The 26,404-nt window shown below is 39.5% G+C and overlaps 1 protein-coding gene across 6 annotated transcripts in view; it reads left to right on the top strand.

Moving 5' to 3' along the window:
- KCNQ1 (potassium voltage-gated channel subfamily Q member 1) overlaps window positions 1-26,404 on the top strand; it is a 402,777-nt gene that overhangs the window by 99,724 nt on the left and 276,649 nt on the right. The window lies entirely within an intron of this gene.

Here is a 26,404-nt window from a genome sequence, read left to right as displayed (position 1 = left end):
TCACCAGACAAGCTTTTTCCCAAGAGAAACTTTTTTTTAACTGTATCACTTATAAACTGGAGTAGACTCATAGAGTCATTGTCTTCACCTCAAAAGCCTTATTTTCTCCAATAAAGGAGAAAGCTGTGGGATTACTCTATAGCTTTTTATTTCATGGTCCAAATCTAAAAAAAAAAAAAAATGGTTCTTCATTCTCCATTAACATATTACAAAATGAAGGCTAATGTTTCCATGAAATGGTAAGATGTGATTGCAGGGAAGACTAAGAAAAACTGTTAGAATCTACAGCTGGGTACTCAACCTCCCTGAGAAAATCAGTTATTGAAAGAAAAATCTGTAATAGCGAATGTACTAAATGCTGTTAAAATTTGTGATCTACCTTCCAGCTCTTCTAGCACCTTTATGGCTGTCAGACTTTCCTGGGAATATTCTATGCCTTCCTAGCTGATGAAGACCTTGGAGGAGAGCAGGCAAGCTTGTCCTTGAACAAGAGCAAAATTTAGCAATCTGTACCCTTGGCTTCCTTTGAGCTTCCAAGAATGTGCCTCTGTGATTGCTGCTGCAATTTTGCATGCTACTTGTGGTGCCTGAGAGTTGGCTGTCAGTGAGGGCCCCTTTGTGCTTTGGGCCCAAGCGTAATATTGAGACTTAAGCATTGAAGAATAAAAGCAGCAGGCGGGCTGGACTGAAGGACACTTCCCCAGACCTGTGCTCTGTTTTTGTAAGCAAAGTACCTGTTAGTACTAACTACAGAGGTCTGAACCATCAAGTAAATAGGGTATCTTTTGTCATATATTGTCTCTCTGTTTTCTTCTGTGAGCTGGCTTCTTATTTTAGGTATTAATAAACAAGTTGGAAAGCTTGACTAGAGCTGATGAGGGGGGAATTCAGTGTGGAGCAGTACCTCTTCTGTCTCTTGAGCAAGCATCAGTGAGGGAATGAAGCTTCCCTCAAAACATCTGGCTGAGCTGTGGCAGTATATCCCACCCCCAAAGGAAGATGCCTGACTCCAAGGGTGGGGCCAGACCAAAAGGAAGGTGCAGGAAAACGGAAACAGGGCTGAAAAACAAATGCCAAGATGTTTAAAATACAGCTGCTGCATCTGTCCAGTGGTCTAGCTCCTGTTTATGGACTAAATTTTATGAAAGATGCACTTATTTATGCTAGCCTGTGATGTGCAGGTCTAGACCAACTGGCATGTTTTAAGAATTTGGTAAAGAAAGTGCTTGCACTTTTTGCTTTAAGGTAATTTAGTCTAAAAATCTTTGAAGTAAAATAAACATTGTATTTTAAGTAGCTGAAGGCATTTACTGTGTTCACAAAGACCTTTGCTCTTTGCAGACTGGTTTGAGGAGATTTATTTTTTGTCTAGAAGAAACAAAAATATTTGTAAGCTTGCCAGGAGTCCTCTTCTGTCTGAAGTGGAATTGTAAAAAACATCATTTTAGTATGAGCGCAAAAGAGAGAGACATTGCTGGTGCAGCGACCTAGAACACCTTCATTAAGATCTTTCTTTTGGTGGCTGCTTTCCAGAATCATGGTTTGTATTTGTTTCAGTTTCCTTACCTGAAGTGCTGCTGTTAGGGTTGGCATTTACAGCAGTTCTGATGTAGGTGCTGTTTAGAGAGGTTACCCTCAGGAGCCTGAAGAGGTAACTGTTGCTGCAGGTTGAGAACTGTGCCTGACAGCCTCCTGCATGTTTTTTACCACCTGAAATTTGGGTCACCTTTCCAAGTTTTGAAATGGTCAGTGGTTCTTCACTGTAAAATCCGCCTTCACCAGTGTAACTGATTCAGCTAGCAGGGACAGATTTATTATTAGCAATGGAAACCCTGTGAAACATGACAAGCCTTCACATAAGAAGTAGTATTTTCAGCTGCATTTTGCTTTGATCCTCCCTGCCAGCTGCACTGTGAATAAATACGGACCAAACCTGGAAACAGTTTTTTAAGCCCAAAATATTAATGCCTGCAGTGCTGCTGTTAAGCTTTATTAGATACAAAGGTTGCACTTGTAATTTAAAATGGTGAGCTGCAGATGCTTAACCCCTCTTCATACATGAGTGGGATTTTAGATTCAGGTTTGGTGCCTACCTGTTATATTTTTCAGTGCACTTGAAATCAAGTTGTGGCCTTTTGCGGAGTTTTGGATTTCAGAGAAGTATCACCACTGTTTGATTCAGAGTGGCATTACTGCCAATTCAGAGTAAATAAATATGTTTACATCTTTCCACAAAATAAGCGTGTAAAAAGACTGTCCTATAACCTAGTAATTTGCTGGAAATGTTAATCTTTGCCCTTCAGTTTAGGTGCACAGAACAGTCTATTTATGAATATGCTTTGTTAAATCACATGTGATTCTTACTCTGCAGTCGTTTGTGTTAGTGTACCCTACAGTCTAGAAAGAACAGTTAAGAGCAATTGAGATCATGGAGTGTAGAAAGATATTATATTCTAACCAATGTGTCTGAATCAATGACCATTATAAAATGAAATTATGGCAATTAATTACTGGTGTATTGGGTTTGCGTGGCAAGGTTTTGATAGTGGGGGCATATAGGAATGGCGTTTCTGGAAAGCTTCTAGCAGCTTCTCCTATGTCAAACAGGGCCAAGGCCAGCCAGCCCCAAGAAGGAGCTGCCGCTGGCCAAGCCTGAATCCATCTATGACAGAGGTAGCGCTTGTAGGATAACATATTTAAGGAGAAAAAAAAACCCAAACCTGTGCAACTGCAGCTGGAGGGGGGAGTGAGAACAGGAGAGAGAAGTAGCTTTGCAGACACCAAGGTCAGTGCAGAAGGGCTGGAGGTGCTCCATGTGCTGGAGCAAATATTATCCTGCAGCTCATGGTGCAGACCAGGGTGAGGCAGGCTGTCCCTTTGCAGCACATGTCGGTCCATTGTGGAGCAGATCTCCACCTGCAGCCTGTGGTGGACCCCACACCAGAGCAGGGGGATTTCCACAGGAGGCTGTGACTTCGTGGGAAGCCCACACTGAAGCAGGGTCCTGGCAGGATCTGGAAGGAGGAGCCCAGGCTTGAGAAGGTTTTCTGGCAGGACTTGTGACCCCACAGGGGTCCCATGTTGGAACAGTTTGTTCCTGAAGGACTGCACCCCATGGAAGGGACCCACGCTGAAGCAGTTCATGAAGAACTGTAACCTGTGGGGAAAGACTGATGTTGGAAAAGTTTGTGGAGGACTGTCTTCTGTGGGAGGGACCCTGCGCTGGAGGAGGGGAAAAGTATGAGGAGTCCTTCCTCTGAGGAGGAAGGAGCAGCAGAGACATGGGGTGAACTGACTGCAACCCCCATTCCTTGTCCCCCTGTGCTGCTGCAGGGAGGGGGTAGAGAATGCAGGATTGAAGTTGAGCCTGGGAAGAAGGGAAGGGGGGAGGGGGGAAGTGTAAGAGACCTTGTTTTTTAAAACCTTGGTTTGTTTCTCATTACCATATTCCAATTTGTTTCATAATAAATGAAACTAAATTTCCCCAAGTCTGTTTTGCCTGTGATAGCAAGTGGGGAATGATCTCCCTGTCCGTATCTCGATCCAGGAGCCTTTGGTTATATGTTTTTCTCCCCAGTCTGGCTGAGGAGCAGAGTGGTAAGGCGGCTTTAGTGGGCTCCTGGCAACCACCCACCACACTGTTTATGTCACAAAGTGAGAAAATGCCAAGTGTGAGAATGTGATTCTGGTAAACAGATAAACACACCAGACTAAAAGACAAACCAAACCCTCAAGACTTGACCTAAAGAAAGCAAGCCACATAGAAGTCGGTGAAATGCTTAATTTTCTGGTTACCAAAATACTAAAGTAAAACTCCTGAGTTTGTTCAAATAGCTCTTGTAATAGCAACAGCCATGCATGAATTTCTCTACTGTCTTCTGAAATATTTATAAGGAAAACAACCTAAATCCTGTTTTTGCCACTAAATATTTTGAAAAAGAAAAAAACTACACAGGAAAGGTTTGTGTATGTGACAGAATTTTGCTTGCTTATGTTGTTAGAACTTGATTTCCCTCTTTGAATATAAGGTTATGTTTAAAAGCTACATTCTTCTGGCATCTGCCCAGGTTATGTTCTTCAGAACTCTAATATGGGTTAGAGTAAGCAGTAGTAGTAGTTAAACAAATATGGCACAGTCAAAGCAAATGCTTTGATCAGGTATCCTTGATGAATGTACTGTTATGGAAAGCTTTAAATAACGTGTTTTATTTCTGTCTTGCATTAGATGAATCAAAACAGGTGGACTGTAGAAGTTACATATCTATCTGTTTTAGAAATTTGTAAGATTAATTAAGAATTATAATAGTGCAATGTGCATGTCTTTAAATGTATTTAAAAACACATCTGGCAGTCGTAATTTAGTTACATAACCAAATGATTAACAAAAAGGTGAAAAGAAATGCCGATGTTGTCTAACCTTTCATTTGTATATTGAACCTAGGTACTTATTCCTGTTTGGACAGATTTCAGCTTTTGATAGTGTTTATACTGCCTCGAGCACCTATGCTTTGCAACTTTCTGGAGGGAAAGATGGCAGTTACAAGAGCCTTGTACCTTGTGATGTTCCCTTAGTATTTGTGAGATACTGTCATGTTGCTTATTACTTCTTTAACGCTTGTAGGGTCTACAGCAATTGTGATTCAAAACTGTCTCTTTTGTGGTAGGGACATTAGCTGTTGATTTTAAACAGAAAACTTTGCCTATTGTATTTTTATGTTAAGGAGCTTTCTTGTGCCAAAAACTTAAAGCTATGATCTACTAGATACAAACTGATTGATAAATTGGCAAAATAAGAGACAAGCTAGCAGTGGCAGCTTTTTCGATATGCATTGCTCAACAAAAACATAATGTCTAAAATTGAAGCCTGTCTCCTGGGGCTTTTTTAGGCGTTGAGGATCTGAGCTGCATAAATAAGAAGGAACTGTAAGATGCTGTGTTGCATGGAGATGGTTCTGCCTAAAAAAGCTTTGAGCCAGTATCTATGCAACAGTTTCAGTTGAGTTTAATATCAATGGATAAAAAAATTCATCTGCTCATTCCCCTGGGTGGGAGTCTTTCCCATAAGAGATGGGAGACAGCGACATCTGCAGTGGCTTCCTCCTTTGCTGTCGCAGTAGTTCAGTTTGAGTCATTGGTTTAAACTTTTGTTGGTCTCAGATTAAATTAATGCAATAGAATAGATAATTTTATGGCCTACTGAAGAGGTGGCATTCACTTTTTATCCCTGCTGTTGGATCTAGCAGAAAACCATTGCATTCACCTCTCTGTCGAATGTCAAAACTTCTTTTTAGTATTTGGGTGCTTTTTTTTGCTTGCACTTCATAGCTTTCAGGAACCTGAGTGCTGCTTTTGCTTGAGGCTCAAGTACCAACAGTTGCCATCTAATCGTAAGCAGCTGAGGTTGCGCCTCCACACTTAAGGTGTAATCTCAAGGTAGAGCCTCAGCATGTTTCTGTAGGTGCCCTTCTGCACAAATTCATTGGTGGGCCTATCCGTTTTCCAGCTAAGAGCAGAAAGTGAGGTGGGAGGAATGCAGGCCTAATTGCATTTGTGAAATGAAATATAAGCTTCTAAAGTCTCTAAAAAGCATGGGTGAATCTTTCTGATGGTGAAGTTGACAGGTGTCCTCTCTCTGGCACAGTTTATGCTTAAAGAATCCAGCTTTTGTTACAGGTGTGCAAATCTTGTCCCTAGTGCTTACATCACTTTGGAAGGTATTATAAGGGTTAATAAACCACTGAAACACTTGTGAAGACTTTGTCTCAGGATGTAATACATATTTAGAGCTGTTGTGTAGCTCTATCAACCAAAAATGTGCCTTGTGATGCGCCCCTGGTTTCAGGGTCCTCTATGTTCTCAGGAGAGCTAATGAGCTTGTTTGGTTTTCTGATTGAAAGCATAAGGACTTTGTTTAAAAGCATGGAGAAGCAAAAAAACTTTATACCTAATTTCCTTTTTTTTTGGATGCAGTTGTATTTTGTCAAAAATACACAGTTCTATACTGCTGTTGCAGTACAATGTGTGTTGTATGCTTTGAAGGAATGGTAGGGATTGTTGTGATACAATGTTCAAATACCATTTCATGGTGTGATTTTTCTAGCAAAATCATTTTTAAAATAGAACAAAAAAGCATTCCTTTGCTTCTGGAATAAAACTGTCCTGATCATTTCTGGAACAACTAGTGTTCTTTGGAGTTAAAATGAATGGGAAAGGTCCCTGGTCTTGTTGGAGCAGTGTTGTATTGAGATACTCATTGAAAGTTTTTTCTTGCATGATACAGACTGACTGCTCTCACTTCTTCACTGCTTTACATTTTATCAGACCTTAAGTGATCTTTAGTCTCAAGCATCTGTAATCCTTTGCTGTGGCAGGGCTGTAAGGGTAAGTACCTGAATGTAATGAACAAACTCACCATGAAGTGGAAATGGCCACATCAATAAGGTCTCGGGAACTGGGTTTAAATGAAGAAAGCAGTAAGAGATGTAATCTCCCAGGATATCTGAAAGGCAATCTGGTTGCCTTGGCTGATTTAGAGAGGAAACACTGATTTTTCACTGATGTAGTTTATCCAGCTTATATATTTATTTTACATATCAGCATGCAACCATTGTGGTCTACAACTGCAGTACAGGAGAAAAAAAGATGTGTACATTTTCTTTGTCGATAATGCCCCATATATAAACCCCTAAGTGCTTAGAAGGTCTTCATTATAGCCCTTTAACAGTGCAAGCCACATGGTGGCTGTTAAACTGATCAGTCAAACTTGTGAAACATTCCTCTTACAGTGCCCAGCTCTAGAGACTGTCTCTGCTTCTTGCTATGGAAGTTTTCCCCATTTGTAATTTTAAAGGAGAAAGTGATCAGTGCTGTTCTTCAGTATAGTACAAAGGGAAGTGTTGGTGGATATTGTGCAGGCAGCATGAAATTTTGTAGTTTTTTTCCACCTTGGCTCACTTTGGAGGGCCAATAATGGCTGCCCCCTCATCTGTAGCTCCTTTGCTGTCATAGAATCATAGAATAGTTAGGGTTGGAAAGGACCTTAAGATCATCTAGTTCCAACCCCCCTGCCATGGGCAGGGACACTTTCCATTAAACCATGCCACCCAAGGCTATGTCCAAACTGGCCTTAAACACCTCCAGGGATGGAGCATTCACCACTTCCCTGGGCAACCCATTTCAGCGTCTCATCACTCTTACAGTAAAGAGCTTTCTCCTTATATCCAATCTAAACTTCCCCTGTTTAAGTTTTAACCCGTTACCCCTTGTCCTATCACTACAGTCCCTAATGAATAGCCCATCCCCAGCATCCCTATAGCCCCCCTTCAAATACTGAAAGGCTGCTATGAGGTCTCCATGCAGCCTTCTCTTTTCCAAGCTGAACAGCCCCAACTTTCTCAGCCTGTCTTCATACGGGAGGTGCTCCAGTCCCCTGATCATCCTCATGGCCCTTCTCTGGACTTGTTCCAACAGTTCCATGTCCTTTTTATGTTGAGGACACCAGAACTGCACACAATACTCCAGGTGAGGTCTCACGAGGGCAGAGCAGAGGGGCAGGATCACCTTCGACCTGCTGGTCACACTTCTTTTGGTGCAGCCCAGGATACGGTTGGCTTTCTGGGCTGTGAGCTCACACTGCCGGCTCATGTTCATTTTCACATCAACCATGACTGTCCTGATTCCTTGCTTAACCTTTATCAGCAGGTCAATGCCTTTCACTTTCATCCTTGTCTGATACCTACGGGGGGACACAAAAAGCCCTTTGCAAAATATGTCCAGTGATTCTGGCTGCCAGGATTGCTGTAAAATGAAAGTGAGGAGGAGCCCGAATGCTTACTCTATGTGTCTGTGTGCTTCCCTAGGCCAAGCATGCCCTTACTGTTATTTCTGGATGTGCTGATTCAGCATTGTAATGGTGTGTAATATATACAAAATACGAGTGGCTACATATGTCAGGTTAAAAAGTAAACAGATCAGAGTGCGTCCTCTGTGTATTTATAGCTCATTGACATCAGCAGGAGCTACATACATTTTAAGGCAAATTCAGCCTGTGTGATAAGTGGGGAAAAAAGTACTCATTAAGCAAAAGGAGCAGAGGCTGCATGTCACACATTTAAGTGAGCATCACTTATAGCTGTCTTAGTATGTACTCTACTTACATTGTATATCTAACCTTAGCCATTAGCACCTATTAGGTATAAATGTGGTGAAAAGCTGTACCTTTCTGTAGTTGCTTAAAAGTTCGAAATAGGCATGACTGAGTAGTTGAAGGACATTGAATTAAACATGCTTGAATTAATAGGGTAATGATTGGTGCTGCTCAGAGCTATAAAATAAACACTAGCTACAGCTCTGTGCTATGTGGCAACCAGATCAAGCCATGGGGTTGCTGGAAGTATTCTAAAATGAGTCAACTTTATTGTTAAGTGAGAGAGATAACCCTAAAAAAGCCCTCTACACAGGCTCCCTGTGCAGTTAATGTTTTAAACCCCCCTTTGGCTTGTTGTTATGACTTCAAAGATACTCTAAAGCCTTTGTTAAATTGATCATTAACTCTGCAATGTTATAATTAGACATTTGAACTTGGCTGCATTCAAAAAGAAAACACAAGAATGAAAATCCTAACCAGTGTTGTTTCTCTGCAGCTCATCAGCATGGTTAGAAAAGGATTAAAGTTCCACAGGAGTTAAAAACCAATGGGAATTGAAGGCAGCCTTGCAGTAAGGATACGGAGCCATTAATCCACAAAATTTTTCTTTGAAAGTATGGAGCGAGAATAATTTCAGGAACCTGAAATGGGTTACTGCTGGAGATTCAGATTTAAGCTCATAAAACCATTTAGATGGGAGTGTTGGGCTATAGAAGCATGAGTTGGGGAAGCCTTAAGTTTCCAGCCCAGCAATTGAACATGTTATACCAAGTGGTTGTTGCTGCCACTGACCTATTACAAGTCTGTAAAACCAGCAGAGAAAGCACTGTAAGGCAGCTTTAAACAATAGCAACAAGCTCAAGCAGCGGGTAAGAAGATTGAGGGTTGGATGCTGTGGTTAAAGTTTATGAGGTCTGGAGTGGGAGGGGGAAGAAGCTCAGCCCTATATCTCACACTTTCTTTCCTCAGTCTCTCCTGAGGGAGTATGGGTCGAGACAACAGCTGGCAGCTACTATATGCTCGGCTGCATAGTGGATGGGAAAACCCATTTCCATAGTAACAGAGAAGGCATTGCATGTGCTGCTCTGGCTTGATCTGGGGAATAGCTGGCTAAAGACATCTGGTCAGTGTAGCTAATTCTCAGGGGAAATTAGCTCATTTCGTCTGATAGTAACCCCAGAAACTTTTGACTTAGTTTAATAGTATGGTGCTAAACATGAGATAGAACTGCCTGGTTCAGCAGTTTAAAAAGTCAAAGATTATCTAACTACTTTCAGATAAATACTTTTTTAAGGAAAGCTATTTCTTGTGCTCATTATCCCCCCCCCCCCCCCCCCCCCCCCCAGTTCTTCCCCATGGTAATGTTTCTGTGTAGTATGATGGCCATTCTTCAGTATGGGGTAGGTTTTAGGAATTTAAAGGCAGTTTTTTCTTTGTAAATATTTATTTCTTTTGCTTACACAAACTCTTATTATGCAGTGAAGTCTCTAGGCCTTTCATCTTTGTGGAGCTCTCTATAGTCTGAGGTGCTGTGTTAACATTCTCTAGAAAGTTCATTCCCCACATCCAAAATCTTGAGTCAATTAACTCTTAATTATTTTCAAAAGGAATACTCTGAACAGCTCACACGGCTACAAATAAATCTCAGAATAACTGGTGAATATGTGTAAAAGTCTTGAGCTGTTTAAGTTCAATGAAATAAATTACAGATCATATTTTTGTGTACAATATAGGAAAATTTCTAATTGATTTTGCAGAACAAATTCTGCATCCAGTATGCAGAGATTATACTGAGGTGGTAGTTAGGTATGCTGTTGTGTTTTTTAATTAACCAGAAAAATTTACCAGCTCATACTATCCTGTGAAACATTTAGAATTTGGGGGGAAATTAAGGAGTACAAACTTTTTTCCATTTGCACGTAAGGACATCAGTATGTATATTTTATGTGCCAATAAAAGGATGTAGTAGACAACAGCTCTTGTATATATATAATGCTTCCGGAAAAGTGTCTTACAAGAAGCCCAAGAGCACCATTCTAATTGTGTAGCGCACAAACAAATGCTTGACCTTCCACCACCTCCCACCCACTATTGACACCTACTTCTGATTGTATATATTTGACCTCAGTGGGTTGTTTTGACCATGGTGAGCTGGAAAATGAAAATGCATGGACAGGCCTAAGCCTGGACTGTGTATCTCCTTTTTATTTATTTGATAGCAGAGCTGTCAGTCTTTGAGAAGCCCTACCTGTGATTTCTGTTTGAGCATGTGTGGTTGAATGAGAAGTGTATTCAGCTCTGCTGGGTAACAGCAATAAATGATTATATTCAGAGTAAGAGCTGTTAGCTGCTGTAGTTCTTAAGAAGGATCAGGGTAACCTAAAGATCCTAACAGAAATCTGAGAAATGCTTATAATAAACAAAGGGGCCTGAGCTTCCAAGACAAGTCAGACAAGTGCAGCAGATGTTTGAGGGCCCCAGATGGGTTGTATAGATGTTAATAAACCAGATGAGCTGAAATCAGTTAATGAAAGAAATTTAATCAATCTGAGTTGATTCAAGAGGTGACTACATGATGGATACATATTCCTTGTTGAATGACAATTTATTGGTTTGCTTTCTCTGCTGAGCTCATGCTCTGATGAATCGAGTTACATCTCTCTGTGGAGTTAAACCATTCAAACTAGGTGTCAAGATTTTTTTTTCCCCAAAATGCTTCTCTTTTCTACTTGGAAACAGTCATGTAACGATGTGAAGAAGTATGTGGGTAGGTGGTGGTAAGGTTGTCTTTCCTGTTTCACTCTTAACTTCACACTGAGTTTCATGCCAAGTGAACTGCCCTTGAAACTGAAAAATAAACCTCTTGGTTTTGTAGTTTAAAAAAGTTCTTTCTGAAAGCGATTTGCATTTAGTCTTTTTGTTTTGTTTTGTTTTGTTAACGTAGGTTACAAAAATCAATAGAAAAATTATACATAATCATAGAAAACTGATGCTATTATAGAAAAAGATATGATGCTAGGGGGCTTTGGGCATCTTGAGGTGGTTGGTTGGTTGTCTTTCTATTGGGGTTGTTTGTTTGTGAAGCTGAATGGCTTTGGTTGAAACTGTCTTCCTGAAGCTGGACCTTGACAAAAATTAGAGAATCCCAATGACTGTGATTATTAGCATGAACTCTTTTTTCTCAGAGTGTAGAAATGGTATTTCTTTTCTGCTGGGCTTCTTATTTTGGCAACACTTACAGGAAATTGAAATCTCCTCTGACATGCCTGACCTTTTGATCTGTCCAGATCAAACAGTGGATTTGGGAGTTTTGAGAGGGAAGCTGGAGGTGGACAAGGTAATCACGTAGACCTCTCTAGGGAGACAAGCCTCAGAACTGAAAGCCTTCATAAACCTCTCATTCAAGTGAGAACTGATAGTAAGCATCCTCTGCTATTTATACTATTGCTCCAAGCTGAGAATACTTCACTGGATAATTTAAAGCAGTTCTTCTAGGCTGACTCTGATGAATTTTTTTTTTTTTTTTTTTTTTTTTTTTTTTTTAGCTTTTAGCTGCCTAGAAGTTAGGTTAGGTAGTATAAGCTAATCACATAGGCTTTCACTTCCTGGAAAGAGGTACTCCAGAAAGCGTCGTGTATTACATCTTAAGGTACTTAGGACACTTGACATTAATTTCCCTTTGTATGTGCCTATTTCTCTCTGTTAATTATAGAAAAAGCCATGCATGTTTATCCTATACAAATACTTGGAGTTTTCATTCTCCATGAAGTCACTTTCTAGCCAGGGAGTTCATACTAACTTAGTTAATCGGTATTAATATTGATATTGTTTGTACAATTGTTTTGTAGTTAACAAGCATGCTTGAAATACATCACATGTGGTCATAGAGTTTTTTAAGTTTAGCTGGTATTTCTAATATGGTACAATTACATTTCTGATGCTTGAATACGTGCTGGCTTTTATTTGTGTTTTCCTTTCAGGAAGCATAAATCATTATGTGCCTCAGTACTCAGATATATGTAGTGTAAGGGTGTTATCTTCCCTTTTCAACAGATAGGTTCAGCTATGCTTGTTATGGATTGCAGCTTGTTTCAAGGGTCATCCCATTGACTGAGATGGGAATATACAGCGGAAGAGGTGCTAGAAGTCAGCTCTCTGTGATGTACAGGCAGCTTAGTGTTAAAGTCCCTAACTGAAGTCTAATCCTGTGATCCAGATGAAACAAAATGTCAGAATTATTCTTCCTGCCAAAACTCTGAATAGCTTCATTTATTGTTGAGTCCTATGATTGTGTTGGCTCACAGGCAGAATTGCACAATAGACTGAGCAGCACTAAGAGGTACAACCTGAGCAAAAGAGGAGCTTCTTGGCTTTTAAAGAGGAATAGATACTTCAGTGGGGTTCCTTTAAGCCTGAATTCTGACTGACTTATTTCACTCAGTCAGAATTCATAATTTATTTTATTTAACAGTAAAACAAGTTGGAGATTGAAAAAGCCCTACTTTTCCTGCTTTAAAGAGCAGAAAGAAGTACAGAACATGAAGTAAAGTTAAAAGAAACTTCTTAAATGTTGTTAATGATCCCAAAAGTAGGTTTTAATTACGGCCGAAACTAATGCAGCTGGAATTTCCATAGAAAACATCATTGCAATAGCCAGTTAGTATAAAGATACCTCCAGTTTACAATAGGTCCCCCCATCCTCCTCAAAGCTTGTTCACCTTGTTCTCCATGTAAAAAAAAAATAATTATACATGTTTAACACTATGTTTCAGATTGAAACAAACATGACTTTTTGTAGGTCTTAAGAGTCACATGGTGGAAACTGCTTGGTGTTGCACTAAGAAGTGATTGCTTATTGTATAACCACTATTGTTTGCTATCTTTTTAAACAGAAAATACTCAAAGTCATTTCAGGTAATTCTCACAGCCTTCAAATAATTCACAAAGTGTTTAAAAGAGAGCTTCCATAGTGTTTTTCAGAGTGATTTAGCACCTGAGATGAACACATTTCATGTCTTTATAGCGTGAAATATTCATTACTGTTTCTCAAAAGGTGTGAAACCACAGATAGTATTACCAAAGAGTTTCTACCACCTTTTGAGTACCGTAAAACATGATGTTTAAATAGACACAGTGTTTTTGGCTTTAGCAGTTTGCCATTTGGGACAAGTAATCTGGTTCATGACAACAGAATTTTCTGATGTAACATGCTAGGGGCAGATTTCTGATGAGGAAAGCTTTATTGATGAACTTACTAAAACACACATTCATGTCATCAGCTTTGGTATCTCAAATGTAATAGCTTATAAATATTCAAATACCCAGTTATGGGACACAGCCTTACCATACTTTTATGTCTGGAAGGTTTCCTTTGGCCATCGAGCTGACAAGGAAATGTACACAAAGCAGTCCCTTATGTGCTTTTCTAGTGTAATGTAATTGTTATTAATTATACCCTGAACAGTACTAGCAATTGACACTTCTTTTCAAGTCTAAATGTGCAATGTGTTATGTGTTTGGGAAAGGGGAAACATGAGGTTGTCATTAAAGCCATTTTTAGTAGAGCTAGAAATAGGATGCAGATCTAAGTGTGGCAGGCCACTTATTTCATCTACTAAGAAGGCACTTTTCAAATGGATGAATTTGATTTTGCTGCCTTGCTCCCTTCAGCAGAGGAGGACAGGCCTGTGACCCTGGTTTCCTTACTTTAGCCGCATTTACTGATGCTTTAAGATAACTGGGAAATTATCCAAACTGAATTACAGTTCAAGTAGGCTCTTCTTCCTCTATGATCTGTAAGGTTGACCCAAACCTTTGACATTCTGTCACATCTAGAAGTCTTGGCCACTTGAGGCATTACTTCTTTTGTACAACCATTAAAAAAAGGATATAACCCAAGTGCTTCACATGCACTATTTATGTGCCAGTATTTGGTTGTTGTGTGTCAAGACTCCCTTTCTTCCTTTCCCTCAGCCCTAGAAAAGAACTTAGCCTGGTAATTATTTATTATGCATACTGAGAAAATACTGCTTTAAAATAATGATTTACAGTGGAAATAGCATTATTATCTCTCAGTAGTGACATGATGTGAAAAGTCATGTTTCAGTTGTTTGTCACATAGAGTGGTGGCTTGAATACTGGATTAGTAAATACTAAGGCTGAGTAGCTTTAAAGCAAGGAGTTACCTTTCTTTATGGTAACCTCTTGCTTCATTTCTGTTAAGACAACTTGCACTTAAGACAACTTGTACAAGTGTTGGTTCTTACGAGTTCCTCCATTGCTGAACAAGTATCTTTTTTGGGTGGCCTGAGCATTTTTGGTTCCAGTAGGTAATTATAGCTCTCTGATTTGGCACCAAGACCTTGCTGTCTAGCCTAGACTTACAGTTTTTTATAATATCATATCTAGCACAGTCAGATCTTGAGAGGCTTAAGCAGGACAGGCATACTAAAATCAACTTTTTGAAACAACGGATACTGAGAACTGAAGAGAAAGGTATAAAGGGAAGGGTAAAAAATGAAATGATCTTTTGGCATTTTAAAAAAACCCAAACAAAACAGTTTTTATAGTTACTGCCAGAAGTTGTCTAGCTGGGGAGTCAGACTGCCATTTGCTTAATTATGTAAGGTATTGGAAAATCTGTTTGGAAAGTAGGCATTTCCAAAGATGTGTTTAGTTTAATTGCTAATTTCAGCAATGGTAAATCACACATCAAAGAGAAGGACCTAGAAAATTCAGCTATTTCTAGAAAAAATTGTACCATGAATCACCTGCAAGTACAGCTTGCATCAAGAGCAGATATGCCTCAAGCCTTAGAAAAATGAGTGCAGTAGGAATGAGATAATACAAACTCCTGCTCCACTGCTACCAGCTGGATATTTTGGTATGTTAATGAATTTAAAATGCATAACCAGTGCTTTGGCTGTTCTAATAATGTGTATTTTAAAGTGGGTTCAAAATCTGTCCTGCATTGCCCAATGTTTCAGCATAAAAAAAGGATACTCTGTCTCTAAACCATGCCACTTGTGTCCCTTCCTTTAAGTTGCAGTTGTTTTTTTCCTTTTCTAATACTACTCGACAGAGGGGATTCTTCTGGTTGGGTGGCTTTTGCTTGCTACATCAGCTGCCTGCTAACCTATTTACTGTTGCATAGTCTTTAGTTTGTTCTTGACATGTCCTAGGCATTGTTTTTATACTTTTATACTCTCCTTTTCCAAAATGTATTGGAGTACAGTGTTGCTGAATTCTGCCAAATATCAGTTAAATTCATTCCATATAATGCTTATTAGTTTCCTGAGGTATTTGATGTCTTGAAGCTCAGACCAGCTGCTACTAAGAAGGCCATGGCTTTTAAGTTTGTTTTTTTTTTTTTTTTTTTTCCTTCCAGCAATGAATAGTGCACTTGTCCTTCATTTGTAAAGGGAGCAGGGGAAGGGTGATAGTGAGCGAAGGGTGTTTCACAAAGCTGGAGTTCTCCTTTCGTAACTTTGAATTCTGCAAAGAGCTGCTTCTGCACCATTTATTTATGTTGGACCCAACACTAATAGAAACATGAATCCAAGTCAAAATATAAGTCTGTGCACAGAACGGTAGCTTGGTTAATGGGCTATGCAGCTTCAGAGAGATCTGGTTTATATCTTCATTTGCAATGTAAGTTTAGTTTGGTCCATTTGGAACATTATCAAAGTTCTAGAGAGAATTTGCACCGAGTTAATCATGTGCTTTGGTTGGTATGAATTAACTTCTCATTTTAGTATGCTATAATCCCAATGTGCTGAATGATAGCCGCAACTGTTTAAAGCTTGTTGATTGCAATGACCGCGGGAAATTGGCGTGAGAAGGAAACTACTTGCCTTCAGTATGTGAAATGTATTTGCCACTTAGCTGAAAATGCTGACTTTGTTGCTTTCAGTTAAGTTTATTTTGCATGTGGAATAGTTCTTCTCCTTCACAAATTTTAGAGGCAACTGTAAAATGCTGACTGAATGGGCTGTGTACATATGGCATCTGGGAGTTTTTTATTAGCTGAAACTAGCATGTGTTTTCCTGTGAGGAGCATTAAGTGCCTGGACTACAAGTTTAGTGTGTGACTGTTTTTGCAGCTGTGTGGAAGAGCATGATGCGTATTCCCTGGAGCAGGCCTGAGAGAGAGCTCAAGTATGTTGAGGCAAAAGCAGGTTGTGTTTATGGGAATGTCAAACAGAAATATGGCACTTGAACTCTTATCAACGCTGAGCCTGATACTGGTAACTGAGCGGCTGTCAGGTGTGTGAAATGAATGCCCTGCTTCTAGCCATGCAGGATTTTGTTTCAGAACTTGACAGCTTTATCCTACAACTCTGTCCTTCCAGTCTGCAAAAGATTTTCTTTTTCTTTTGTTATCTGTGGGTGGTTGAAACCAGTGTTTAGTCCATTTAAAATTTAGTTCTTGTTAAACTGTTTTTGAAGAGCATGGTCATTGCTCAGGCCAGAAATCTTGTTTTTGGAGGATAAATCTTGAAAACACTGCGTCTAGAAAAAGAGGATGTCATGAGTATATGTAGAGATAGGGGTAATGTCCTCCTCTTGGTGACCTCTCACTCATCTGGAAATGTCTTACTTGTGCAACATATATTGCATCCCAGAGAGGATTCCATAAAGCTGAAAACCATGCAAAGGAGGTGGAAGGGTAGAGCTGAAATCCTGAAGCAAGGTTGTGTAGCACTCAGTACCATTTTGTACCTCCCTTCTCAGGGGGAGAGCAGGGCTGGGAGGGGATGTCTTGTCTACACAGGAGGAGTATGAAGTTAGAACTTAATCTAAAAGAGTTCCTATTTGATGTACTCTGTACCAGCTTTTGCAGGAGCAAGTTGTTGAAATAGCTTATAGTAGCTCGTGGGGTTTAGATGTGAGGGCTTCATGATGTTACTCTGCCTATCCAGGTGTACTTCCATCCACAGTGCTACTATCTCATTTTGGAGCATGTGTGTGGGAGAGGATGGTGAGAAAAGTGGGTTTCTCTGATTTGGAACAGAGTTAAAGACTGCACATTTTTTGCTCAAAGCTGTATGAGAAACCTGTAGCTGAATAGCAAGTCCAGCTCTGAGCTCCTGACTTCTAAGCCTCCCCGACTCCTGCTTACTCAGGGAATGAAGAGGGGCATTGTACAGCTTGCGGGTGTGTTTTATCTTTGGGCTTTAGACAGTGCCTTTGAATTGAGAAACTGTGATAGGTGAGAATGTCTGGACTGTGGGTAAGGGTGAGATGGTGCACATACAGTACTGTCAATTTAGGAGGAATGACACACTCAAAGAACTAACAGAACTTTGGAGGTCAGGTTTACTGCAGAGAGGAAATGTAGATATTCTTGGTCAATTGGTGACTTAGAGGGGGGAGAGCAGCAATAAAAAAGTAAAATTAATGTCATTAAAGCTCATTTTCTTACAGTTTTTGTTTTGCAAGTTTCTAGACAGAAAAACGTTGCTCTGAAATGTGTTATTTCATAATGAAAAAGTATTCCCTTTCATGCCTTAAATATACAGATGATTCTGCAGAAGTACATCTTGTCTTTAAAACCTCCATACATTTAAGAAAAAAATCACTGAAATGTAAATATGAAATGAAACCTGGTTTCTCTAAAATATGACTCTGTTGAAAACTGCAATTTTTTCAAGAGCAAACATTGATTTAATGTAAAAGATAATTGAAAACTAGTTCTAACTTCCCATCCGTACCAGTGTTTTTCCTCTTCTTCCCTTTTCTAATAGAATGGAGAGATGAGTAAGGAGGAAAAATGAATATTCATAGAAAGCTTAAAATTATTTTCCACTTCTTAAAATTAGTGGAACACAAATAGTTTTTTTCATCAATAATCTCTCTACTTTCTGTTTTAAAATGTATTGCTGCTGCCTGGCTGCTATCACAGTATGGCATCAGACAAACAAAAACTGTGCATTAGTATGTCTGATACCACTGGATTTCAAGTGTTGATGTTACCATATTCTATAACAGGTAACCATTACCATTACGCCCCCTTTTAAGTACATAAAGTGAAGCTAGTGCAGCTTAAGCTGGGCTGATAATGGCTGGATTCTCTTTTTTTTTTGTGGCTCTGCTTTCAGATAGGAGATGTTGTCCTTTTCTCTCAGAAAGGATAGCGTTGTAGCTGTGATAGTCTAAGGCTATAAGAGAAATATGGCTTGCTGGAAGACACAACAGCTCTTACTGCCCTGTCATTTGTACCTGGAGAAAAACAGGCATGAAGTGTCTTCATGAGGTCCCCCAGTAAACTCACTGTTAGCTGTGGAGCAAAGTAAAGAGTTATGAACTGCTCAGTGTAGGACATGGTGGATATGAGGTAGCTTTTCTAAAAATAACTAAGAATAGCATACAACAACATACTTGATAGGACAAAAATAATCATATCAAGTAAAGTAGCCGCTGTGTAAATAGTGTTAATATGAAAAGTTGTCTGTAACAGAAAAATGTAGAGCACTTGGCTTAGATTGTTTTTTTTTTTAATATTCTGTAGCAGTTCCTTTCTATCCTTATTAGCATATTGTATTTACTAGTCAATGGGTATGCATCTCTGTGAACTGTGTGTATGTGCGCTTAATCTGAAGTAGGTGAATAGTTCTTTTGAACTCAGTGAGTTATAAAATTAAGCATATGCTGCACTGGGCAGAAGCCAGAGCATTTTTCACTTTGAAGGAGATTGTCCTGTAGGAATTCCTTTTAGAGACTTTGATGAAGGCCTGAATAAGAGGTTCATGAAATAAACAGAAAGGAGTGGGGTCTTTTAATCATTTTTGCACCAGTGTGAGCATGTTGGCACTTCCATATGACTCTTGCCATACACTATATATATACGTTGGGTTTGAAGTTTGAAGTCTAATTCTTGAGCATACTTTGTAGTGGGGGAGAACTCCACACTAAAACAAATATCGTAAACCAAATGTGCAAGCCCAGCTTAATTTACTTCTGTAAATTCCTGGTGGATATCATCAGCAACTAAGTTCAAACGCTAAAGATGAAGCATTATGATGAGACTTGTGCAGGGTGATGGTGTGGAAAGTTGTTCTAACGCAGCTGTGCTCTGAGACCATGCCTTCACGTGCAGTTATACCACTGACATCTGAGGCCTTTTGTAGTTGGTGGAAAAGATTCAAGTGTCTGTGTTTGGATTTGGCTGAAGCCAAAGCGAGAAGAGAGCTAAGGAAATCAGTGAAAGGCTTTTTAAATGCACCTAAGGGAGTTAGGTGCCCGACTCCTATTGAAATTCAATCGGATTTAGTTGCATGGAGGCTTTGGAAAAACTCAACCTAAAATTACAGGCCTGCAGTATTCTTTATTGGTCACAGTCTTATTGTTCTGTGCTCTCAGCACTGATAAAGGGAAAATAGAAAAGGTTCAGCACAATCAACTCTTCTAACTCTTGTCTCATAGTAAGCATGCGGTTTTTCCTCAGAGCATGCACACTCGCGTAAATATTATTTCATCTTAATTAAAGACATTAAATAAGGGTTCTGTAATGGTCTTCAGTAACTTCTTGGGATTACTTATGGACCTCTGAAGATAGAAATGTGATACTGATTCTGTGTTTTTGTTTTCTGTTGTCTGTTAAATCATTTGGTGCCAAATATGCTAGATAAAGAATTTTAGCTAGTGATGCTAGGCTTTTTGAAAGGAAGGAATACCAAGTGTTTTGGCTCTAAACATTTTTTTAAACGTAGTATTATTGGTTTTCACTTGAAGATGCAATTTACAAAATCTTTGGGAGTATGGAGATAAAGTAAGGGGAGAAAAATACCCAGTCCTAAATAGCGCTTTTGGCACTTGCTGATGTTCAATAAATCTTAATATATATATGAAAAACCATGTATCTTTTTATTTTTGATCAGTACTTCATCAAATTGGGATTTTTACTTCATTGAGCTTGGTATTTGTCTGTTTGCCTGGGCCATCTGATTTTGCTGTTCTGTGTCTCTTAGAAACACAGTACAGCTTTCAGGAAAAAATCCTGCCTTTTTCAACAGAACAAAGAGGGGCCTCTCTATACAACGTGAGTGAGATTAGAAGAAACAGTTGCATTTGCTGCTGTTAATTTGCATACCCTGCTTGGGCTATATGCAAGTGCTGTCTGAAGCATTTTGAAAGCCCTGATGTGTCAGGTGAGCAGTGTGCTGTGAAGTGGACTCTAGCGCTCTCTGAACTAACCTGTAGCCTGCAGTGTTTGTTTTTTGCGTGCTGCCTTCATCTGAGTGTATATGTAACTTATTGGTCTACATAAGAGACACATTCCTGCTTTTTTTAATCTTTTGGTAGCTGTAGAGCGTATGCTGCGTCCTGCTTGTGAAGATGCTGAGCATGTTTCTCTGTTGCCCAGTGCAGCTCTACAGCCCTTGGCTGATGGCAAGTGCCCCATTCTTCATTTTGCATTAGCATCAGCAGATCTGTTGTCCCCTCTCTTGGCTCCTTCAGAGTCCTTGTCACAACTTCTGAACAAAACTTGGCAGTGTCCTGCCTCCATTACTGATGCCTGAGATTGCAAGGAGGTTACTGGTCCACCTTACTGTTGGCACACAAGCTTTGTAGCAGATCTCTTCTTTTGCCTTGGCTTACAAATAGGTATCAGTGCAAGTAGTGCCACAGGCATCTTATAGATGAGGTAATGCTGCTTGGAATGCAATCACTATATAAGCTATGGGGAGCTTATTTTCTTGTTTAAAGGAGTTAATGGGAACTTTATCATCCTTGAAGCTAAGAAGCCAAATTTGAAAGAATTGTGGGAATAATGTTGAAACCTCCGATGGGGATAATGTGTTAGAGCTTACATATCTTATGGCAGAGATGGGTAGGAGTCATATTCTCAGTGGAAATTAGGGTGGGAGGAAATTCTTACAGTACAGGAAGTATGTACTTCTGAGGCTTGGAAGTCATCCCCCTCATCAATGTCTCTTGTTTTCTTGTGCTTGTTACCTCCTTTTCCTTTTAGGGTAGCCACCTCTATGGCAGATAAAATAAGCTGTATATTATCTTTGATTTTTTTTTTTTTGTTATTGTTGTCAGTAGCCAGTTGATATAATATGGTGATACGCATTGCCTCCTTGCTCCTAAAACATGTTGTGTTTATGGAGCTCGTTGAAAAAGTCTATATTCAGAGTAAAGGCATTCTTGTTCATAACAGGTTTCAGATGACCTCATAGTCCTCCCACATCAAATGATTGCATGAACTTCTGTGGCGCTCCATGAGCAGTTACAGCTTTGAGATCTACAGGCAGAGCCTCAGGCAGTATGTTCTCTATGCAGAAGCTTTCTCAGCCTCCAGAGACAATTTCTTTATCTGTTACATAGTTGGTTTTATGGTGTCATGATCCATTCTATATCAGGGTTTTAATCTAAGCTATTAATCTATTTGCTTAAAACCATCTCCTTCAGCTAAGTTTAGGGACTCTGTCCTTTGTTTTGGAGTTGCTACTGCACTTTATCTCACAGTGTGGATGTTGGATGCCTCCCAATTTTGGATTGCAGCTCTTACAATCCAGTGGGGGTGGAGTAGTAAAGGAAGGGCTTTTCAAAATGCATTTAAGTAGCAAAATAAACCAGATAGTTGCTTTGCTAATGTAATTGTATGCATTTGTTTTCATAGATCTGACTCTCCAGTCACACAGCTGATGAGTCTGGTTCCTCCTTCACTTCAGACGCAGTCCTTTTCATAAGTAACTTTTCCCTATTGCCCTCTGGTGGAAGAGGCTTTCTTGTTCTTTTGCCTAGTGGCATCTGGAAGTTTGTCAAGGTGATAGTGTCCTTACCCATAGCAGGTCCAGTTCTTCTGTGTAAGTCAAACCTACTACATGGGCTTTTCATCACAGCAGTTTTTTGAGGCCTTCTCTGTGTCTTCCATGTGTTGGCTTATTATGAAGCCGTGATTAATCCATGGGAACTGTGGAGATGTGGGCTGTAATGACAGATAGCATGGATATACTTCTCAGGGGACTGTGGTTTTCTGGATCCTGCCTAAGTTCCTTCGTCAGGTGATGACAGCTGTGCTTTAGCCAAGTGATTAAGTTATGACATATCTATCTCAGGCTGAGGATAATTTTTATGTTTTGGTGGCTGTTTTATTATACTTGAAGCAATTCCCAAAGCCAATCACATAGTACCGGATCAACTTAAAGGAACTTCTGTTTCCATGTCAGAATTTTAAGTGAGTAGTGAGATGCACTGAAAAATCTCTTGTTTTCTTCTTCTGAGACTTCTGAAATGGATCCCTCATGCTGGTCACACTCTTGCACCAGTGCATCAGTGAGCACTTAAGCTCCTTTACTGGTTTTTATGAGAAATATTTCATTCTCTGTCATGTGCTAAATGGCTACCCAGAGAGCTGTTGTACTTTACCAAGCACTGTACCACAGTAGAAATACTCAAGACTTGTTACACTAGAGTTACATGTACCTTTTAATTGGAAATGTTTTGAGTTTACATGTTAGAAATTGTTTGCAGCTGGAGACTTACTGACATGGGATTCTTCAAGAAAAAAAATCCACACGTGCATCTCATGTTCATCTCTACCTTTTCATCCAGAGTTAATCTGATACTTGGCTGTGTTGGATTGTGTGGCTGAGAAAGCATGAAGATGGCATTAAGCGTATGCCTGGGCTGAGCAGGAGGGATGGTAGAAGTGAGGGTACCATGTACAAAACAATAATTTAAAGGAAAAAAATTCTCTTAAGCAAGAAAGCTCTTAAGCAGGAAGGTACTCAACTGTCACATCTTACAGGGATCTCTTTACCATGCAAGTGTATGCTTTTTGTCTTGGTGTTGTAGTTTTGTTTTCTCCTTGTAGAAAGGAGATCACTATTAAATTGATTAGGATTGAATGGTACCTTGCACAGTGCAGTTCTTTTGTGTCTGTAATTTTAACCAAGAATACTCCTCTACTGCACTTTAATCTCCACCCCCACTAGTGTTTTGCAGGCAGTTATTTTTCTCTGTATTTTTTCCATAGTGCTAAATGTTCCTTTGTTTCTTATTTCACTCATTCTTCACATCCTGTCTGTCTGCTCAGCCTTTTATCCTTCTATTTTCCTGTATCAGCTTCTCAAAGCCATGTTTCAGGCTAGCTCATTCGTTGTGAGAAGCACAAACTTTTATACAGTGAACTTAGATATGTGTTAAACGAGCAATGAGGTGAAAGTATGGAAGTGCTTTCAGTGCACTGAATTAATCTGTGGTGCATCTCAGATTTGCTGAAGTTCTCAGGTGTGAGGCATTGCTGCTGTCTGCCAGGGTAACTCTTATTAACTGGAATTAGCCCTGATTAGCATAAATGAACTATGGCCATCAGGTCAGCAAGCTTCTAGTTAGTGTAAAGTTTTGTGTTAAGCTTTTAATCAGGAAAATATAGGCAATATTTTAGTAGCTCAGGAAAGCATAGTTTTCTGTGTTTTTTCTTGTCTGCAGGTGTCTGGCCACTAATATAAGTGTGTAATTACTTATTACTTAGAAATTCATCATCCTCTCCCACCCCCAGGAGATTACTTATTAGATTTATGCAACACAAGATATTAAAAACGCTTTTGTCTGTCACACAGCCATGGGCAGGGGAGGGGAATTTGCCAGTTGCTAATGGATACCTGGACGTTTTGTGTATGACCATGAAGAACAGCTTGTGCACTTTCACCCCTGATGTTCGCTGAATACCTTGGGTCTCATTTAGGTCAATAACCCTTTATCAAAACGTCAGGAGTGAAAAATGTGTCTTGGTGTAAGCCGACTGGTTGTTCTCTCCAGTCACCAGGGTCTATAGGACAATCAATGTTCTCTAAGCTTGTCTGCATGTCATGCAAAGAGCTGGATGACAGTAACCATTGACTGCGTGTCTGTCTCATTGTCTTTGGGACAGCCCCCATTTGCATACTTGCCAGTGTGCCTGTTATCCAATGAACCATAGAGGGCCTTTAAAAAACGTACGCGCACAACTTCAATGCAAATTTCCTATGCGGAGAATACGTCCTCCTTTAAAGCACAATCCAGGCTTTCACTTTCTACCTTCTTGCCATAAAACTGAAGCTGTGATCCTGGCAAGGCTACAGTGCATGGTCCGAGTGCTGCTTGTAGTTTCACTGTGCTAAAACATGAACTTTCCTCTGGGTTTTAATTTGCCTACCAAGAAATTTTTCTTGTTGTTCTTTTACTTTTGGTAATTGCTTTTGGGGATATCTGAACAGCATTATCTGTGCTATCACAGACTATGTGAGGCCATACATCCCTTCCTCAAATTAGTTATTTTGGGTGAAGGACAGTTTTTACTTCCTGTATGGTTGCTATTGCCTCTTGTTATGGGAGTTTCCTCTATGGTAGTGATAAAAGGAGACATGCTAGCCTTCTGCATACAGAAGACTATGTGGATGTTAAGAGTTTATTGACCGTGTCTGTGAAACGAACGTAATCACCTGATCCAAAAATGCAGCCTCTCAAGCTTTATTTTGCTGTGACAAATCAACAGCACCTCATGTAAAGCTGAGCTTATAATTTTGCCATTCACTATAGGTTTATAAATGACATTAGGTGAAATTGGACAAAGGAAGAGTTTCATTGTTTTTGAAGTTTCTGTCATAAGACACAGGCTTTCCTTAAAATGTCTGCTGCAGATGCTGTTTCTTTAGATTTATGAAGTTCATTATGACTTTATTTTATTAAAAATATTTAATAATAGTCCCATTAAAAAAAATGTTCTGGTGGATCATTTCAAAATGAAACTGTAGAAGAGATTCTTGGATGGGTTGAAAGGTCCAACCAACAATCTGGACAGTTTCATTATATCTTGAAAATCTGTCTGCAATACAAGTGACTATAAGCAATTGTGATGATTTTTCTGCTGCATCAGACATCTCACACAGACTATGAGATTGCCAAAACTAAAGGAAAGAGTCCTGGCTAATGTTCACCTAGCTTTTCTGGAAGTGTCACAGAGCTGGACTTCAACACTGTAGTGCCCTGAGATTAACAGTTTGTTATGCCGTCAGAAGAGTAGCTTTTTAGAGCCACAAAAAGGTAATAATGAATTAGACCAATGCATAACATTTTCCCCCCTCTTTTTGTTGTACACAGACCTATGATTTTACTCAGTATTCAGGGCAATGTCCCATGGATTTTTGAAGCTAATACTAATATGACTCCCATTCATCTTGACTAGACTAGGATTGTATCCTGGTTATTTTAGTTAATTTAGAAAACAATCATAGGTGCCATCTTGATTCCCATTTGCCAGTCTGCTATGAAAAACAGTGGTGAACCACGTGGCAATGTCAGAAGGCTGGATAAAAAGTTCATCCCCATGTCACCTTCTCTGCAGTTGCTCTTTATATTAAATGACTTCTTGAAATAAGTGTCTTGGTTTTATAATCTGCATTATCCTATATAAGTGTGATATTTTATGATTGTTTTTTCTGCTTTACACTTTCCATATGCCATGTGTCATGTGCTTTCAATTACAAGCCACTGTTACTGTTCCAATTAGTAGATTCTGCTGTAGGCTCTGATAGAGAATGTGACCAGTTATTAATCAAGTTGTCCAGTAAAGACTTATTGCAGCTCCCTGATACTCAAGGAAACCATGCTGTGTATGCTGTGCACAACCAGTCTGTAGAAAAGCAAGGTTTATCTGCACTTTAGTAAGTTCCAAATATGTCACAATTGTTCCCCTGTCTAATCAATAAGAACGCCAGATGTCTATCACCTATCACTTTGCAGGCATTTCCAAAGTCATACCTTAGCATGAGTCTGTGGCTAACACATAGCTTGATACCAGCAGTGTGTCAGGACTAGACCTCTGTTTCTGCTAAAGTCTCTATTTGTTGACAGGAGGATGGGAAAGGCATGCTATATTTTCAGTGCACCTGAAGGCTGACATATTGGTAATGGGTACTAGAAATCTGCCTTCAATCCATGTGAGATAAAAGGAAGACTGAAAAAGTATAAGTAAGTGGGAGGTTAAGCTGATACAGTGAATGGAATATGAAGCACAGCTCTTCCAAAGTGAAATATGTGACTAAAAATACTCATTTTTTGCATATAGATTCTACTTGTTTTCTTTGGCTCAGTCAGGGAACCTTTTGTTTGAATTAGACCAAGTGAATTGCAGAGAATGCTTTTCAGTTTTAATATGTGTAGACAAGCCAAATAGCATGTAATAAAATATTTAAACTTGCTTTTAGTCTTTTCTTTCTTTACTCTTGCAGGTTTTTCTGTGTTACTTTAAACCATTTCAATATATTT

Source organism: Pezoporus flaviventris, unplaced genomic scaffold (genome assembly GCF_033815535.1).
Source record: "Pezoporus flaviventris isolate CSIRO_AGI_PZ_B2104156 unplaced genomic scaffold, CSIRO_AGI_Pfla_v1 ptg000036l, whole genome shotgun sequence".
NCBI lineage: Eukaryota > Metazoa > Chordata > Aves > Psittaciformes > Psittacidae > Pezoporus > Pezoporus flaviventris.
The sequence above is the reverse complement of the archived record's forward strand: the minus strand, read 5'-3'. Positions and strand labels throughout refer to the sequence as shown.